We start from the raw sequence: 18,319 nt of genomic DNA, 5'->3' as shown, positions 1-18,319 counted from the left end.
TTTGAAGTGCAGCAAAATGGAAACGTTCAAGTGGAGATATTAACCAAGAGGGTGGAAATGTAGGTTTAGAGCCTACGATAATGATTTAGGAGTCTATAATGGATAAGTAGATAGTATTTTTGGATGGACATGACCCAGGAGAATCAATGAGTACAGGAAAAAGAAGGCGCTGAAGTGTGTACCCTGGGAAACACCATTTGAGAACTGTGGAGGGTAGAATAAGGATAGCCCAGAAAAGGAAACTGAGCAGAATAGAAGTGAATGAACTGTGGTCTAGAAGCCAGAGAGAACATAGAGTCCAAGAGGCAAGAATTGTCCACGAAAGTTATGGAGGATGAAGGGCTGAAAAACCGACACTCTGTTTGGCAGCTGGGGAATATTACATATCTTTTCAGGTGTTGTGGGCAAAATGAAGTTTGCATTAAGATTAAAAAGTGAATGGAAATTGAGGAGATAGAGACAAACGGCAAAGACTATTTTTCATGGAGAAAAGAAATGCAATAAGGTAGTGCCCTGCAGATGGAGTACTTATCTTTAAAAGTCTTCCTTGAAGGCTTCTTTTCTATGATTCACAATAACCTCTTTTGCCTCTAAACTCCAAGAAAAGTTCATAATGTGTACCCTTAGGGAATTTACTATTCTATCATTCACTACCCTAGATCATTCTATAATAATTTAAGAGTATTTTCTTGCAAACCTCCTGATGATGTCTAACAAGCATCTAATGCCAGGCTGAATTCAATTTAACTTTAAGGATAATTCAACTGAGTCTTTTCTCTCATTCTTCTCTTTGTCATCCCACATTCATACTGAATTTACGTCAGTTCATGGGCTCTGCCATGCTTTCTTTTGTCTTTGGGCTAATGACTATACATCATTTTCTGCTATGATACAACTTCCTTTTATTGGAATAAAGGAATAATCATCTTTCAGGTGTTGGCTTAGACAATATTCCCTCAAGAAAACTTTCTCTGACTCCCTCTGGACTTGGTTGTGTATCCCACCCAACCATTGTCCATACCTAGTATCTTATGCTTCTGCCATGACAGCACTGTATCAGTTCACTGGACTGTGTCCCTCACTTGATCTCTTAAGAGCAGAGAAAGTGTCTGATGTAGTTATGGCTTATTTCCAATACCTAGCTTAGATGAGTAGTGACCAGCTCAGTATATGGGCTCAAACATTTGAGAAATAAGGGAGAAAAGTAGAAAGCTGGGAATGAGTAAAGGGAGGGAAAGATGGAAAGAAAGGAATGAAGGAAGGAAGGAAGGAAGGAAGGAAGGAAGGAAGGAAGGAAGGAAGGAAGGAAGGAAGGAAGGAAGGAAACTAACTTAATTTGGTTCCCATTTCAGCATTGCCATTAACTATTGGGAGACCTTGGTCACACATGTAATTTGTTGAACTATAAAGCCAAAATATCATATTAAATTTATTCTAGGATCTTTTCCATTTTAAAATTGGATTCAAAAAGAAACCTAGCATTTATTTGCATGGTTCGGATTTCTGAATGTAATAACTGCATGACGATATTCTGTGACTCCCAGTAACTTTTACCCCTCAATAAAACAATACAATTGTTGAACTTTTCTCCTCAAATGACTAAAAATTTGCATGAGTTTACACTTGCTAGCTAATGAACCTTGACTAAGTCACTTAGTCTTGCTCTGACTCAGTTCCTCCACCTAGAAAATAAAGTGGTGATTGGGGATTAAATGAGAGAGGCAAGCAAAGGTTACTTGTGAACTGCAGTTGTCTTTACGTAGGTTAGTCAGCAGATATTGTTTGTAAATAGGGTTTCATTTACAGAATAGCTACCCTGATTTAAGGACATCAAGCTACTTGACATATTAGTCACTGGCAGTGCAATGATGATCAATATTCAGTAGGTAGTTAGGTGAACAATTTAACAAAAACTTGGAGGTTTAAACTTGTTCCAAAGCAATAGAAAAGTAATTTATTTACTGTTAGGTCTTAGAAGTCTGACTGTACAGTGCTATTCTTTGGAATCCAGCACACATCATGATGCTTTTCATAGTCTTCAATAAGGACTATTACCTGGAAAATCATGGTAGAAGTTTCCAATTCAAGAGGGTGCCTTTCTCACCCTTCAAAGAAGTTACAGATTTTAAGAGTCTCTTCCTGGCTATGATCAACCTCTCACCTTACTGACAGAGTTTCAATTTAACCAAACGTTATTGAAACAAATGACTGCTACACCATACTGTTTCTCATTCTTTACCAAGGAGTTAAGTTTCACTTAGCAGAACATTCATCAATGAGTAAGAAAATATACACAAATACAAATAAAAATGGAAAAGCCAACACGTTACAGTTTTTTGCCTTATGTAAGCTAAATTTTCTTCCATTGGAAACAGAACTACTTGTGCAGGTGGTTGCTAAATGCTACCAGCTGCTCTGTGGCAATATAGTTTCTGAAACAGAACCCTGAAAAGTAGGATGGAGAGGGGAAAAATAAAGAAATGGGTGTGGAATAAGACTCTATATTAAACTAATTCCCTGGGTAATACAGGAGAGGGGGAGAGCAACTTCTGTCGTAAACAGTAAGCAGAATTTCCATTCGGCTGGCCTACAATAAATTTATTTTTTCAAGAAAATGAAATGGAACAAGAGACCAGACATACCTGCTTTATGTTAAAGAAAAGCATGTATGAACCTAATACAGGAAGAAGTTGTTTAAGACTGTACATCCTTGAGAAAATATTACCTCCATAATAGTGCCAGGGTCTCTGTTAGCTTGGGTTATCAGCTACATAAATTAGACGCACACTGGGGCTGTCTAACTTGTATAGCAGTCTGCAGTGCTCATATAATTTGTACTTTGCTCTATCATTTGTCTTCCCTCTGTCCTCTTTTCTAGTTACTAACTTATTTTTTAAAGCTTTGAACAAATACCATTATAACTATCTTATTTATTGTACCAATTAAAAAATTGCTGAGAAATGAAGGGATCTATTTAGATTCCCATAATAAAATGAGTGATCCCAATAAAAAAAATTGAAAGAAAATCACATAATCACTGTTTTAAGGCATGCAATTCTTTCTCAATACCTGGCAACCTTTTTTCCTTTGAGCAAGTTCTTGACAGCGCCAAGAATCTAACTATTAATATACTTAATGTCAGCATATCTCCTACCCTGATTCAAAAAGCAAGAAAACAGGATGAAATGGGGGAACATGGGAGATTAAAATAAAAGAAGAAAAAGGTAAGGGAGAAGAGGAAATAAACAGAAGAAAGATTGAGAGAAACAGAGAGATAAATAGCAAATTGTGGTCTTCGAATGAGAAGATGGAGAGGACCAGAAGAAAAAAATAGAGACTCAAAGAAGAAAACAAGGTCAATTTGACCTTTTGTGTAGCTTTTTATTTATCTGAGTAATCCAGGGGGTAATTACAGGTCTTTGTCTTAATATGGAAAAATAACTATGATGTATGACCAAGACACAGTACTCCAGGAGTATTTCCGATTAGACTACAGAGGAGCTATTGGTGCTTACCTTTATGGACATCAGAGTGTGATCGTATTTTTTGCTGGGTCTGCTGCTGCCATGCCTCTGCCATTGTGCTCATTGTGAATTCAGTGTCTTACAGAAAAGAGCCACCCAATCTCATTTGACCAACTCCGCATACTAATTCACAATGGCATATAATATCCCCACATATGGGTTTTTAGGTCGTCAATGAAGCTGAATGAAACCATTCTCTTGCTAAGTACAGAATTTAGAAACCAAGCTGCCACAAGTTGAAACATCAGTCACCGTCTCTCAAAACATTATGTTACAAAGGCTGTGATGAAGTTGCAGCACTGCCCATATTTCCAAAAGTAATGACACTTCATCTTAAAGGCCCACTCAGTTATGTCACATTTATATTTGCATCTTATAATGTGAATGTATTAGCCCCAAATTGTTTGGTAATAAATCATCATCAAAGAAATATGTTTATTTTTACTTTTAGTATTCATGACTCGCATGATCCTAGAACAACATATATTTAGTACTTCAGAGCAATGAATCCATAACTTTGAGAGAAATGGCTTTATAGATCATTAAGACCTATGTTGCTTTAACAGTTAATCACATTTTCACTAATAATATGACATAAGTCCTTTACCTAAAGAGTGAAAAATGAATGACTCTTTTGCTTGCACTAAAAAGTCCTCTACTTGACCTTTACTAGGGGCAGAGGGAAATCCAGCGTAATCACTGAAAGCTTTCCCTACAGCAGTATCAATACTTTCATTCAGCCAACAGACTTCACCTTCAGTTAAGGCTCCTTGAGTCCCCAAACTACAGGGGGAAAAAAATCCTTCGGGGCTCTGCTGTAGCTTTGAACCTAGGGTCATATGGTGATGTTTCAGTGAGCCCTGCATCTTCTGGAGAATACCTCAGATAGCTGGCCCAACAAAGACAAATATTATGGCAGCAAAAAATAAATCTGCCATTTTTAACCTTTTCAGGGAAAGTAATTCACTTATTGGCTTTGGTTAAAACGTCTTACCTTTCTTCCCCTTTTTGTTGTATCTGTGAGTAATTTCTCCAGTCACATTGTTTATAGGAAGTGAAGTTATTCGTAATCATGCCTTAAGAGTATGTACACAAACTGGACATCCTAAAAGACCACTATGTATTAAATTCCTGATTGTTTGACATAAATTCTCTCTCTCTCTTTCACTCCGACAGGAATCTTCTCATTTATTTACGAATAGGTTAAGACCTTCGCCTTGTTTCTAACCATGTTCCTAAGTACTAACATATATTAAGTAAATTTAAAGCCTCTTCTGCATAGGAAACAAATTAAATTGGTTAAACATGGAGAAAGACTAAATGTAATCCATCTCTTGTCATGTTTATGATATCTGAACTCATCTTATGTGAATGTTCCAATTTGGCTGTTGTAGCAGATGGGCTGCTTATGATAAAACATAACTACAGACGCAGAATGTGATAATATAAATCATAAAAGAGATAAATAATGAAATTCTTTTAAAATAACTCTGGTTAAATATTTAGACAGTCAATTTTTAAGCTTACTCGCAACACGAAAATAGTATTCACATATCTAGGCAAGGAAAGAAAGGTACTCAACCATAATATAAATATAATCTAAATCTAAACTTTCAGGACTCAAGGTATTTTAAAAATCTGGTTGACTTTTTAAAGTAGCAAAAAATAAAGTCGGGAGTCTTTTCCAGAGGTACTCAAAACAGAGATGGCACTGATGAGTATCTCTATAGAGCTACCCCTCATTCCAAATTCCATTTCATAATTCCAGAATTAAGCAAAGGCTCCTATTTTATGATCTATTTCACATGATAAGGGAAACTCAATGCCACTCCTGATGGACAATTTAATGTCCATGAACCTGTTATCAATGTGTATCAGTTTGTGACCTCATATTGCTTAGAGTTGCAAAATGCATTTACATGAATCTGATCATCTCAAAAACCTCAACACAGGCCAGCTGGTATCCAGATGGCACAGTGGAGGAAAATAAAGTTCAGAGAAGTGGCTTGTCCAAAGTCATACATTTATACATGATAAATCCAAAATTTGAATAGACATTTTTGTCTCCTAAACAGTTGCTAATTATTAATATCTTAATCATGGTGTCTCATCCAACTTACAAAGAAAGGTAAAGATTTTAACTCAGAGAAATTTGGAATAGATTGTGCAGTGCATAAAAGCAGCCCAGGTCTTCAGTCCACAGTTCAAAGATGGCCAGCAACAAAGGGGTAAGGAGACAAAATCAGTACAAATGACTACTTAGGCAGTTTGGGCCAATTATGTTGTATATCAGTATGTATCCACCCTTGCCAGGTGACCATATCTACTCTTAAACTTTCAATATGTACAGATTAGGCAATTTTACCCATAGGAAGGCTGGCATTTGGTGCACTGTTTCAGATACCAGGAGCAGGACCAATTCCCATCTGGGATGCTGACTCCTTACCATCTCTACTGCAGATTCCTGGTAGGTAGCTGTGCTTTATGTGAAAATGAACTTGAGAGAGCTCTTAAGATACTTTTCTATTAAAAAAAGAAAGCATTGCCCCTCTCTCCACTTGTCCCCCTCCTGTCTTTCCTTCCCTGTTATTTATTGAGCTCCTACTACATGCCAAGCTGTGCATCCATAAAGAAAGCAGCCATAGGCCTAAGCTTCATGGCACTTATCATCTGCTGGTGGGTGCAGAGGTATAAACAAGCACGTTTGGGACTATAGTAGTAAAGAAGAGCACCTGCCTGGACCAGGGATGGGGGTGAAGGAAGACGACCAAGAGGGTATATATAAAACTTCCCAGATGAAGGCAGGCCTAATTTGAGACATAAAGGAAAAGGGGGAATAGATCAGATAAGATGGAGGAGGGTAATAAAGGTTGAAGGTAAGATGGACAAAACATGTTGGAGTGGATTTTGTTCTGTTGTTTTTGGTCGAGGGAGGAGAACGTAAGGAGAGAGTGAAGGTAGGGAGAAAGAAGTGGAAGAAAGAAAGAAGGAAGGAAAGAGGGAAGGAAAGAAGGAGGAAAGGAAGGAAGGAGAGAGAGAGAGAAGAAAGACAGAAAAAAAACCAGAAAGACAGACAGAAAGACAGAAGGAAAGAAGGAAGGAAGGAAGGAAGGAAGGAAGGAAGGAAGGAAGGAAGGAAGGAAGGAAGGAAGGAAGGAAGGAAGGAAGGGAGGGAGGGAGGGAGGGAGGGAGGGAGGGAGGGAGGGAGGGAGGGAGGGAGGGAGGGAAGGAGGGGACAAATGTCCTTGCCGCGTAGTAAACAGAGGAGAAACATAGGTAAAAACATCAAAATCTGATTTGGTGGAATTTTGTACACTGCAGATATGTGTTAGATTGTGAAGAAAAAATAGAAAAAAGAAGTATGTGTATCAGAGATACTAAACAAAGAATAGGGTGGGTGGAGTAAGCCTATAAGTACCATTTCAATGGCATTAGCCAGTTTGTGTCTCTGCTGATTCTACCTGGTCTTAGATTAGAAAAGCTTGATTTACTGGACTGTTCAGGAACCTAAACATGAAAAATACTGTGCATAGGTTTCAGGATCACAGTCAAAAGTTTATTATAGGTCTGGAATGAAGTCTCAACTTCTTCACTGAGAACTCATGCTCTAACTTTTGTTTATTTGCTTTCTTATTTATTTCTGTTCAAGACTTTTTCTAAAAGTACTGAATTGGAATAACAGAGCCCATATCCTTTAGGTATAACCTTGTAAATAAACCATGTTTAGCAATTCAAGGCAGTGATGCACAATATATCAAATGTGACATTATTCAGACATAACTACTAATATCTTCAATGAAATATCTATGTAAGTTTTCCTCTCTGAGCAAGTTTTCTTAGCATTTCCTAAAACCTTAAATTTTTTATTGAATTTTAATGTATTTTACCTACCACGTGGACAAAATTATGGCCAATGTGCTATGTTCTATTATCCTACAATTAGCCTAGTAGAAAGTATTATCAAAGAATATGGGCATTAGGCATGGACATTTCTTTTTGTTTTTAAATTGCGAACTGCCAAAACAGCATTTGCCGTATTCCTTTCAATCACATAAGATTAATCAAGAGAGTTTAATTAAACATGTCCAACTCACCAGAATTAATGATGTTCACTGAACGACCAGACTGTTGTTCCAATTGCAAATACTTTCATACTTTTACAGACAGTGTGACTGTTTTGCAATTGTAGTGCGACCTGTGAAACTTGCATAAAGACCTACCCTGAATTATTGTTACCTACATAAAGTTACTGTAACTTGGAAGGTGATGTCATTCATTCATATGAAACATAGAAGTGATATCTTGTTGTTTATTTTTATCATTGGAGTTTGTTGGATATTTGGGTTCAGGAATACGCAAACAGGGGTAATTAATGGTTCAATAGCAACCGAGAAACTATTCTATTCCATTCAGACATTTTATCAGTGACTTGGATGATGGGGGCAGGGGTAATAGCGAAATGACATATGCCTAAGGGAGGGAGCAGACATGGGGTGCAAGTGGAAGGTCTGTAAAATAATAGAAGCTAGATATTAAATTATCTTCCTGGGTCAGAGCTATGTGTCCGAATTAATTTTTAAGATTTAATAGACATGAAAATCCTGCACTTAGGTTTAAGAAATCAATTGCCTAAATACTGAATGGATAAAGACTTGACTTAATCGTAGTTGACAGATTTTCAAATTCTATAGCAGACTGTGATATAATTACCCACAAAGCTTCTAACATCCAGGAGTATCCATAGAAATATAGTGTGCATAACAAGGAAAAAAATAGTTCTCAACTCTGTATTTGTTGAACATCTCTGAAATTCTGAGTGAGCTAATACCAGAAGACATTGTCAAATGGGCCGAGTTGATAAACGAAAAACTGAAGATTTCAATTCTCTATATTGCTGTCTTTCAGTCATTCCTTTCTGATCTTTGGATTTTTTTCTCTAAAGCTAAAATAAATAAATTTTCCTATCCCAAATACAGAATAAGGAATTATTAGTGTAAAGAAGTTTTAGAACTATACAGGGGTCTTCAATGGTATTACATAAAAATATCTGAAAAGGAAAAGTAGATGAGAATAAGGCCTTTCAATATTTTCATGGAAAAACATTTAAAGAAAAATGACACCCTCCAGGGTGTCATAGTGATGCCGTATCCACTGAGACTCCGGATCCTAACAGCTGGAAGCTAAAAACAGGCGCCATGGAGTCACAGGGAGCAAATATATCGGGGAATATGTAGATGGGAGGATGGAGGGCAAAGCCAAGTACATCCTCCCTACTGAAACAATATATGTTGGGGAAATGAAGGACGGTGTGTTTCATGGCGAAAGAACTCTGTACTTCCCCAGTGGGACCCAATACGACGCCGTTTGGGAAAATGGATTGGCCATAAAGGGCACATATACCTTTGCAGACGGGCTGCACTATGATGAGAAGAACTGGCATTACTGCGACGGCTATTTTACACAGAGATCCTCAATGGCTTGAAGCCTGCAGGTATGGCTCAACTCACCAATATGGACCCACCTAGAAAAATCCCCAAGCGCTATTACGATTGTGGAGACGGCTTCTATAACCCCGTCACGAGGGTAATCAAGGACTACAGGAACCGCTTTCTGAGAAACGCAGATGATGACGAGCACGAGTGGATCACCCGTACCTGTCGAAAGGGCTGGGACGAGATTGTGAGTCATAGGCCCGAGCTGTGAACTCTGTGGCTGCCTCCACCAGAGGTTTCCATCTGCCCTGCTGGCACTGGCTGCCCTGGGGGACAGGCTGTAGTTCTAGAACCTGACTTTTAACTCAGGAATAAAGACTTTCTGCAGTCAAAAAAAAAAAAAAAAAAAAATTAAATAAAAATATTTAATTATCAAGGATAACATGGCTGAACAGCTGAAGCTCATTTTGAATTTTTGGAATGTTAATCCCCCTTTTCAAAAGTTTTGATTTTAGAAATCAAAACTCATTGTTACAGTTTAAGTTATAGCTGTATAAAACTATGGTTAGTGTTAGTTTAAGGGTTATAGTTAAGTGTTACGTGTTTAAGCCTAAGTAAATAGAAATGAATATTAATTGATATTAACCTAATCCATTGGCAATTCTTTTATTAAATAATTTTCCTTTTTATGTCTCATGTAGCACTCTGAAAATAATTAACAAAGATAACAAACTTTTCCTCCAAATATTAATACTGTAATGGCAATGATTATACAATCTTTAAGTAAAATTTAATGCAAATTTTATTGTATAATTACTCATATATGCTCTTCAAAGACAGTGAGAATGTAGCTTATAAAATCAGCATAAGCGGCCGGGCGCGGTGGCTCAAGCCTGTAATCCCAGCACTTTGGGAGGCCGAGACGGGCGGATCACGAGGTCAGGACATCGAGACCATCCTGGCTAATACGGTGAAACCCCGTCTCTACTAAAAAATACAAAAAACTAGCCGGGCGACGAGGCGGGCGCCTGTAGTCCCAGCTACTCGGGAGGCTGAGACAGGAGAATGGCGTGAACCCGGGAGGCGGAGCTTGCAGTGAGCTGAGATCCGGCCACTGCACTCCAGCCTGGGTGGCAGAGCAAGACTCCGTCTCAAAAAAAAATAAATAAATAAAATAAAATAAAATAAAATCAGCATAAGCATGATTTGGGGAACAGTGCAATTTTCTGATAAAGGATCAACAAGGTACCTTCTCTGCTATATAAAAAATCTTCAAAAATGCTTGTTTGTAAATGTCTTCATAAATAACAGCAACAATAATAATCCTAAATATAGGCAAAAACATGCCTATATTTTTTCCTCCTGAACAACGTATCTCAGGAATTGTTGGGTTTACACATCTGGAAAGCCATATTTGTTTGTGTATTTCCCATGCTGACACTATCAAGAAATTAAATGCAGTTGGTTGTTACCGCTGAAATCACCAGGAGTCCTAGTGCCAGGCTGTGCCAGAATTTGCCACTCCAAGTTGTGATCAGTCTTTCAACCTCAGAATTAAATATAGCATCCGCCAAAGTAATATCAGACTGAAGCTGCTTAAGTGACTTTGACCATTAAAAACTTATATAATTACACTTACATTCTGGCTGCAAATATTGTGCTATCATTTGGGAGGGCAAATAAGCAGTCAGCCACAACCCAGAAAGACAGTAATCTACAGGAGAGATGAAGGACTATGGTAGAGATGGGACTATGGATCTGTGTCCTATCTCAGCCATATATAGCTGTATCATTCTAGCAAATTATAGAACATCGTTCAGCCTTAGTTTCCACATCTACATAATAAGGATGGTCATACCTGCTCTATTTGCATGAACTTTTTGTGATCATCAAATAATGCAAATGAAATCACTTGCAAGAACCTTATAAAACAAATATACCTATTTTAGCTAATCCCTGATCATACTTCTGCATTGTCAATGTTCCACTGTAATTAAAAAAGACCCTGAATACCCCAGGTTAAAAGAGCCTGCTGTCCAGGTAGATCAATGCTTGGTCTAACCAGAACCGATGCCCAACAGGACCAGTGGCCGTCATATTGAGAATGCAAATCTGAAGACGGCAGTTTGTAGAATGTAACTAAAGCAAAAACCTGCAGCATAAAGTGTGTTCTTTGGATAATTTTTAGAGTTAACTGACTCTGTAGTTGCTTAAGAAACAGCATACAATTTTATAAGGGAATACAGCATGCAATTTTATAAAGGAAAAATGTGATAATTTGTGACTAGGCTCACAATCATTTCTTGTTAGGTTGTGAGATAACTTGTATTAATACCAATTAATTCCTTGCTTAGGCCTGTGTCACTTTATAACCCTCTGCTTAAGAGAAATTAATTGTATGAATTCAGGTAAGACAAGAACTACCATAATAGATTTCACTCTTGCCTTTACTTTTCTCTGATACCCCTTAAGGTGGTCAGAGGTAAAAGCCTAAGATGCATTGTAGCCCGAGGGATGATTGAATGAAAAAAATGGGGGATGGGAACAGAACCTACTGGGATAGACCAATTTCCCACCACTGTGAGCCAGAGCAATTGATTGATGAATCCTCGCTCTGTCAAGAGGCAGCCTTCAGATTTGATCACATAAATACTCATTCAACTCAAATTCTGCTTGACAAGCCTCAGACAGCTTTGTTCTGTCACAGATATCATTGGAAGGAAATGCTCCATTAATCATCCTTAATTAACTTTACCATAGTCTGCTGAAACCAATATGTTCTCTGGCTAAACTTTGGACTTAGCCAGGATTCTATAGTTATCAAATAGAAGAGAGCTTTTCATGTTTCTTCTCTATCGTTATAAACCACAGGGATCCAATATGAATAGAGTTCACAGGAAGCCATGCCCATTGATTACATGAGATAGCTTATCAGTGTGTGCATTCTTTTCTAAAGGAAACATAATTTTAAATATGGCTGACCTGCATGAGATGGCATTTTATATCTGTGTCTCACTTGATACTCAGACAGTCTATATTTCCTCCCCAATTCTCAGCTATCATATGTCCTGAGATAATCATTTTCTAAGAGGAAAGAAAAATTTTAAAACAACAACAACAGTAAAGACTTAGTTTGAAAAATAAAGTTGCTAGAGGCACAAAATGGTTTGTGTTGAATTCATAAACACACACACATACACACATGTCTCACATTGTAAAATACTTCACAATTTTCATAAAGCTTTAACATGAGGCATGTGTTTTATTTTCATCTTTGCTTAGTGCACATATTAACTACTTGTCTCACTTTGAAATTACCTACTGAGAAGCTTATTAATAAGCATCCTAATTCAGTGGTAATAAGGGCAAAACAAAAAAAATGAGTAGTATTCAAACTTTAAATAAAAATAAAGTTCTAAATGGCTATTAATAAAAGTCAAAACATAAAAGATGCTGGCAAGGTTGCAGAGAAAAAAGAATGCTTATACACTGTTGGTGTGAATCCAAATTAGTTCAGCCATTGTGGAAAGCAGTGTGGCAATTTCTCAAAGAACTTGAAACAGAACTACCATTTGACCCAGCAACCGAATTATTGGGTATATACCCAAGGGAATATAAATTGCTCTACCATAAAGACCCATGCACTTGTATTTTAATTGCAGCACTATTCACATTAGCAAAATCATGGAATCAACCTAAATGCTCATCAACAGGGGACTAGATAAAGAAATTATGGTACAGCTACACCATGGAATACTATTCAGCCATGAAAATAAATAATGAGATAATGTCTTCTGCAGCCACATGGATAGAGCTAGAGGCCATTATCCTAAGAGAACTAATGCAGGAACAGAAAACCAAATACTGCATGTTTTCACTTACAAGTGGGAGCTAAACATTAAGAACTCACGGACTCAAAGCAGCAAACTATAGATACTGGACGTACTTTAGGGTGGAGAGTGGAGGAGGATGATGTTTGAAAAACTATCTATTGAGTACTGTGCTTGTTACCTGGGTGACAAAATAATCTGTACACCAAACCCCCATGACACACAATTTATCTGTATAACAAACCTGCACATGTACTCCTGAACCTAAAAGTTAAAAATAAATAAATAAAAATGTAAAAACAAAATAAAATAAAAAAGTGCAGTGTGTGTGACCTACCATAAACGAAGAAAGTCTCCAGTACATCCCAGTCTCCTTTGGTTGGTGTCTGCTCATCCATAGACTCATAGGCTTCATGACTGATTTCTAGCAGCTTCTGATCTTAGCCATATCTATGTGTCATGTGTTTACATGGCAATTCATATGATCATGTTAGAGACTATTTCAAATGCTATGCCTTTAAAGCCAGAAGATCCATTTTAGAGTCACAAGAAACTTAAATTTACATCATAGAATTATCTCTTTATATTAAAAAGTGCTCTTGTGAATGACCTACAGAAGGGGAAACGGACTCAAAATCATGAGGATGTGCACCCTCATTTTACGTGTGCAAACTGAGGTTTGCGAAGTGATGAACTCAATAAAGAATAAGGGTTAAAGATTCCTGAAAATGACTGATCTCTTTATAAAATTACTGGTTTCGCTCTGCTATAGCAGACTTTGCCTTCTCCCCCTCAGAAAGAGGTAGCGATTTAATATTCTGACAGGCATTTGATTTATCGTTGATCTTTTCGTGATATTTCTTATGGGCTACATTTTTCTAATTGGAGGCAGAGGTAAAGTCTGTGGTAAAGAATATCTCTGTGTGGTTGGCAGACTTGCTAAAAACAAATACCAAATCATGTTTCTTTTGTGCAAAATGATACAAAGAACACGCTTTCATGAAACTTCTAAAACAGATTTTATTTGCTAACGTTAGAGTTTTAAAAATATGTGAATGCTGAAAACCAAAACTTGATTTTTAATATATGTAAACTACTTATGATTCTTATGACAATAAAAGATGATGTCGAGTTAGTGACCAATTCATAACAATAGACACCCTCTTTATTAAAATGGTTCAATGTCTTATATTTACTTACTATGAAATAAGGTTTTATTTTTGAAGAAAAATTCATGTCTTAAATCAAATCCTTATATCAAACTTACACTTCGCATTGCTTTCCCCTTCCCTAGGGAAAAGAAAAAGTCAGAAATAAAAATAGGTAGAGGAAATCTTCCTTGTTAAAGGGCATTTCTATTTTTAATTTCTGGTTATTATTACTGTAAATTATTCTGTGCTCTCTTTTTGTTTAACTACTTCCTTCCCTTACTTTGGTGCCTATTACTTCTTCCATGGTTTAGGCATGAAGTCCTGATGGCAAATTCTTTATTTACCTTCCCCTCATTCCATTCCAAACATCGCTTCCTTTATTTAATTTCTTCTCTTGCCACAGATTCTTTTTCCTGCGCATACCTTACCCACTGTTCATTTCTTTTTTGCCGATTCAACTTGAAATTTACTTCCTGGTTACTCTTCCCCGTAAAATGTTTAGTTCAAGTATCTATTTGCCAATTACTGTACTGGGCAGTGGGGACAGAGCACCACACGTAACAGGCCGGCACAGTGGAGGAGGTAGACATTAAACAGTGAATCCCAATAAAATGTGGTAAAAGATCAAGCAGCAGTTTAGTGTGCTATGCTAACAAATAATTGGGACATAATTTAATTTGAGAAGAGCAGTCAGGAAAATCCTTCCTGTGAAAAAACAATTAAATAGGGACCCAAGAGACAGAATAAGAGTTTTTTAGATAAAGAAGATGGAATAAGTGTGGTCTATATAATGATCCACATGGAGTTAATTTATTCATTTGTTTACTGAATATTTATTGACAGCCACTCACGTGTTCCCAATGTCACCTCTACTGGCCATTTATTTGTCAACTTAAAACTGATATTTTGGAACATGTGGAGCATACTTATTAAACCCCAAAGCATATATCTGAAGTAGAAATAAATTTTGGAAGCAATGAAGAGCAAAATAAAGACTTATCCCACAATAAGTAGGAGATGGTGTATTTAGAACCTGCTTTGAAGTTAATTCTGCTCTTTCTCTTCCGTCTCCACCCCAGCAGAGCTGAGTAGATTTCCTGATGATAGAGGCCCTGTTTGTTCACAGTGAACTGAAGATTGGCAGAAAAGGAAAAATGATGGAGAAAAATGGAAGAGGAAACATGTTAACTTCTTTTCTTCTGTTTTCTTCCTTTTCTTTTCTGGAAACAAGTTATCACCCTGTCACCGAGGCTGGAGTGCCATGATGCAGTCATGGCTCACTGCAACCTCAAACTCCTGGCCTCAAGTGATCCTCCTGCCTAAGCCTCCCAAAGTGCTGGGATTACAGGTGTGAGACACCACACCTTTTTTCTTTCTGGTTTCAAAGCATTATAATGCAATTTAGGGACACCTCCCTAAAAAACTGTGAGTTACACATGCACAACACCATAACTACACCCATTTCTGGGTCTTATTGAAACCTGAAAGGAGAATGATCAATAAAACTCTTAAAACAATCCCAAGAAGATCTTGCCAAATTGTACTAAAAGGATTAGATTAGTTGAGACCATAGTTTCATCCTAGCATTACTCTGTCATTCCATGAAACATACACTGTATATTTACATGTTTTCAAAGGTTAGCTGTGAGCCATGGAAAATGTATACTTTAAATATCTGATATATCTGTATATCTAAATATCTGAGTGAAAGTTGGTGGAAAGTCATCCATTTAAGAAGCATGCAACTCTGCTTATGTTTTTAAAGATATTTAATATCTGGATATAGTAAAATGTTGTGTTCCGTTTTAGGCAATGCAAAGAGTTAAGTAGATTCACGTGAATGGAGTGGGAGCTGAGGGAGGACAATGAATGTCCTTCCTCATTTCAAAGGTCAAAGACAGCATTAATTATTTTTAACTAATGTCTTATTTAACCACATGCAAACTTAAATCAGTTTGGGTCTAACCAATTCAAAGCTATTCTTTGGTTCCCTGCTCTGCTGCAATAATTGACTATGTTAGACTTTGCAGAGGTCAAAAGAATGGACTTGGTTCATATTCTTTCAGCTAATAGCACAGTTCTTAAATCAAAATTTGAGAATTGATCTTTCAAAGTCACTTTCCTCTCTACATTCATGTGTAATTTCAAATTATATGATAGATGTATCCAAACTCACTTTTTATTTAATTACTTTTTAATAACAGAAGACACAGTGGGAGGGTTTTTAACAAGATCTAGGTTTGTCTAAAAAAAATTCAAAAGGGAATTAAGAAAACCATGGGAAACTTGTCATTTGGCAGAGTTCTAATGAATGCAAGTGGATGTGGGCAATCTGAAGGAAAAAATTTAGGCAGACATAATGCCAAGCAACAGAAAATGAAAACGATCTTAGTTTGGAGTCTAGGCAAAATGTAGAGGAAAGTCAAGTCAGATACTTTGGCAATTAGGTCTTAGAGGACTCTAAACATTATACTAAAGATCAAAACTTTTGCTTTAGTATAAGGTCTTCCCGCCGGGCGCGGTGGCTCAAGCCTGTAATCCCAGCACTTTGGGAGGCCAAGACGGGCGGATCACGAGGTCAGGAGATCGAGACCATCCTGGCTAACACGGTGAAACCCCGTCTCTACTAAAAATACAAAAAAAAAAACTAGCCGGGCGAGGTGGCGGCGCCTGTAGTCCCAGCTACTTGGGAGGCTGAGGCAGGAGAATGGCAAGAACCCGGGAGGCGGAGCTTGCAGTGAGCTGAGATCTGGCCACTGGACTCCAGCCTGGGTGACAGAGCGAGACTCCATCTCAAAAAAAGAAAAAATAATAATAATAATAAGGTCTTCCCTAGACAGCTTACACTATCTGCCCAGGACTGAGCTTCTCTGCCCAGGCCTGGAGACCATGGCTTCATCCTAGCATTGTTCTGTCCTCCCTCTACAGGCAAGACCTCCCTACTCCTGATGTGCCAGACTTGTTGCTGACCATCATTTAAATCATATATGTGATAGCTCTTCATCCCCAAAGACTTCCCTGACTAATCAGTGGTCAGATGGTGACTACTTCTTAAGACTCCCTTATCTAACTTTATAACTCCCACAAGCTCTCTTACTCTCATCACTCTGCAATATACATTTACCCTTGACCCGTAGATAGTGAGGTCTTTATTGAATATGTACATCTGCTCAATGTTTATTCAGTTGCATGTACATCTTTCAAGTGTGTCCTATGACAATTTTATTTCTTGCACCTTAAATGACAGAGAACATGCTTACTTAATGCACTTTGCATTGTGCCTAGCACATCACAAATTTTTGACAATATTCAATAAGTGCATTTGATTGTGACATATTCAACTACAATTTTAGAAAGGATGTGTGTGTGTGTGTGTGTGTAGTAAAAATAACATTCAGAAAGAGATAATCTATTCTAGAATGAAATTCAATCTTTTATTTAGCTGTCTTGAAATTGTGTCCCAATACCACATTAACAGAGCCAAAATGAAATTTAAAATTATGGTTATACTATTATTCATGCTATGTAGAGTCAGGTTTTTTGTCTGAATTAAATGGCTCCTTTTCACTAGCTAATTAGAAACCACTTCCCATACCCTCAAGCTAGAGTAATAGATACCTGACCCATTTTAAAAAGGAACAGGATTCCAATCAAGATCTCTATAAAGTTTAGAGATGGGTTCAAAGCCTAGTTGTACATTTCCATAGTAAATATATTTTTGGTGGATTTTTCACCAATCATTCAATGTATAAATCATGTTGACTATATTTAACCCTGGATAAAGTCCACTTTTTCCTGAGTCATAATGCCAACTTGGCTAAATGATCATACATTTCCAATCATGCTTAAATAAACATAAAATTTATGTATGGGATGAGAAGGACATTTCATAGATAATTTTTCTGGCTTCAGTATCAGGCACATTCATATTTTTCTCCTAAATCTGAAACCAAATGTTTGGCTTCCTAATATTTTTCCTGCCTACTGGATTTTTCTTTCCTTCTTCTATGTGGTCACTCACAGCCTGGCCTTTGTGTATTCTCCCAAGAAAGAATTGTTTATTTATATTAGCAGTCCTTTCAGGGGCTCCCTGTAGACTCTGTTTCCAATGGCATGTGGAGTTACTAAGCTTTTATTGTTGACAAGTGGTAGGTGGGATCCAAGCTTTTGTGGTTAAATTGTTTATTGATAATTACCTGTTAATTACCCTGCTGCCTGACTCCTGTAATTTACTATAATCATTACTTTCCTTTTTCTTGAAAACCATGTGCTCAAAAAAACAAAAAGTGAAGACAAAAAATATACTTCTTACCACCTTTTTAAAAAATGGTTGGTTTTTTAATTAAAACCATTTAAGAGTAAGAGTATTTCCTCATCATATA

At 37.2% G+C, this 18,319-nt stretch overlaps 1 protein-coding gene and 1 pseudogene across 7 annotated transcripts in view; one reads left to right on the top strand and one right to left on the bottom strand.

Moving 5' to 3' along the window:
* The window catches only part of MECOM (MDS1 and EVI1 complex locus), a 622,387-nt gene that overhangs the window by 102,745 nt on the left and 501,323 nt on the right, over positions 1 to 18,319 (bottom strand). The gene's annotated exons all lie outside the window — the stretch shown is intronic.
* Positions 3,447 to 9,329, top strand: LOC104677767 (annotated as a pseudogene).

The sequence above is a fragment of the Rhinopithecus roxellana genome, chromosome 1 (genome assembly GCF_007565055.1).
Source record: "Rhinopithecus roxellana isolate Shanxi Qingling chromosome 1, ASM756505v1, whole genome shotgun sequence".
Classification (NCBI taxonomy): Eukaryota; Metazoa; Chordata; class Mammalia; order Primates; family Cercopithecidae; genus Rhinopithecus; species Rhinopithecus roxellana.
This window is presented reverse-complemented; position numbering and strand designations above follow the sequence as displayed.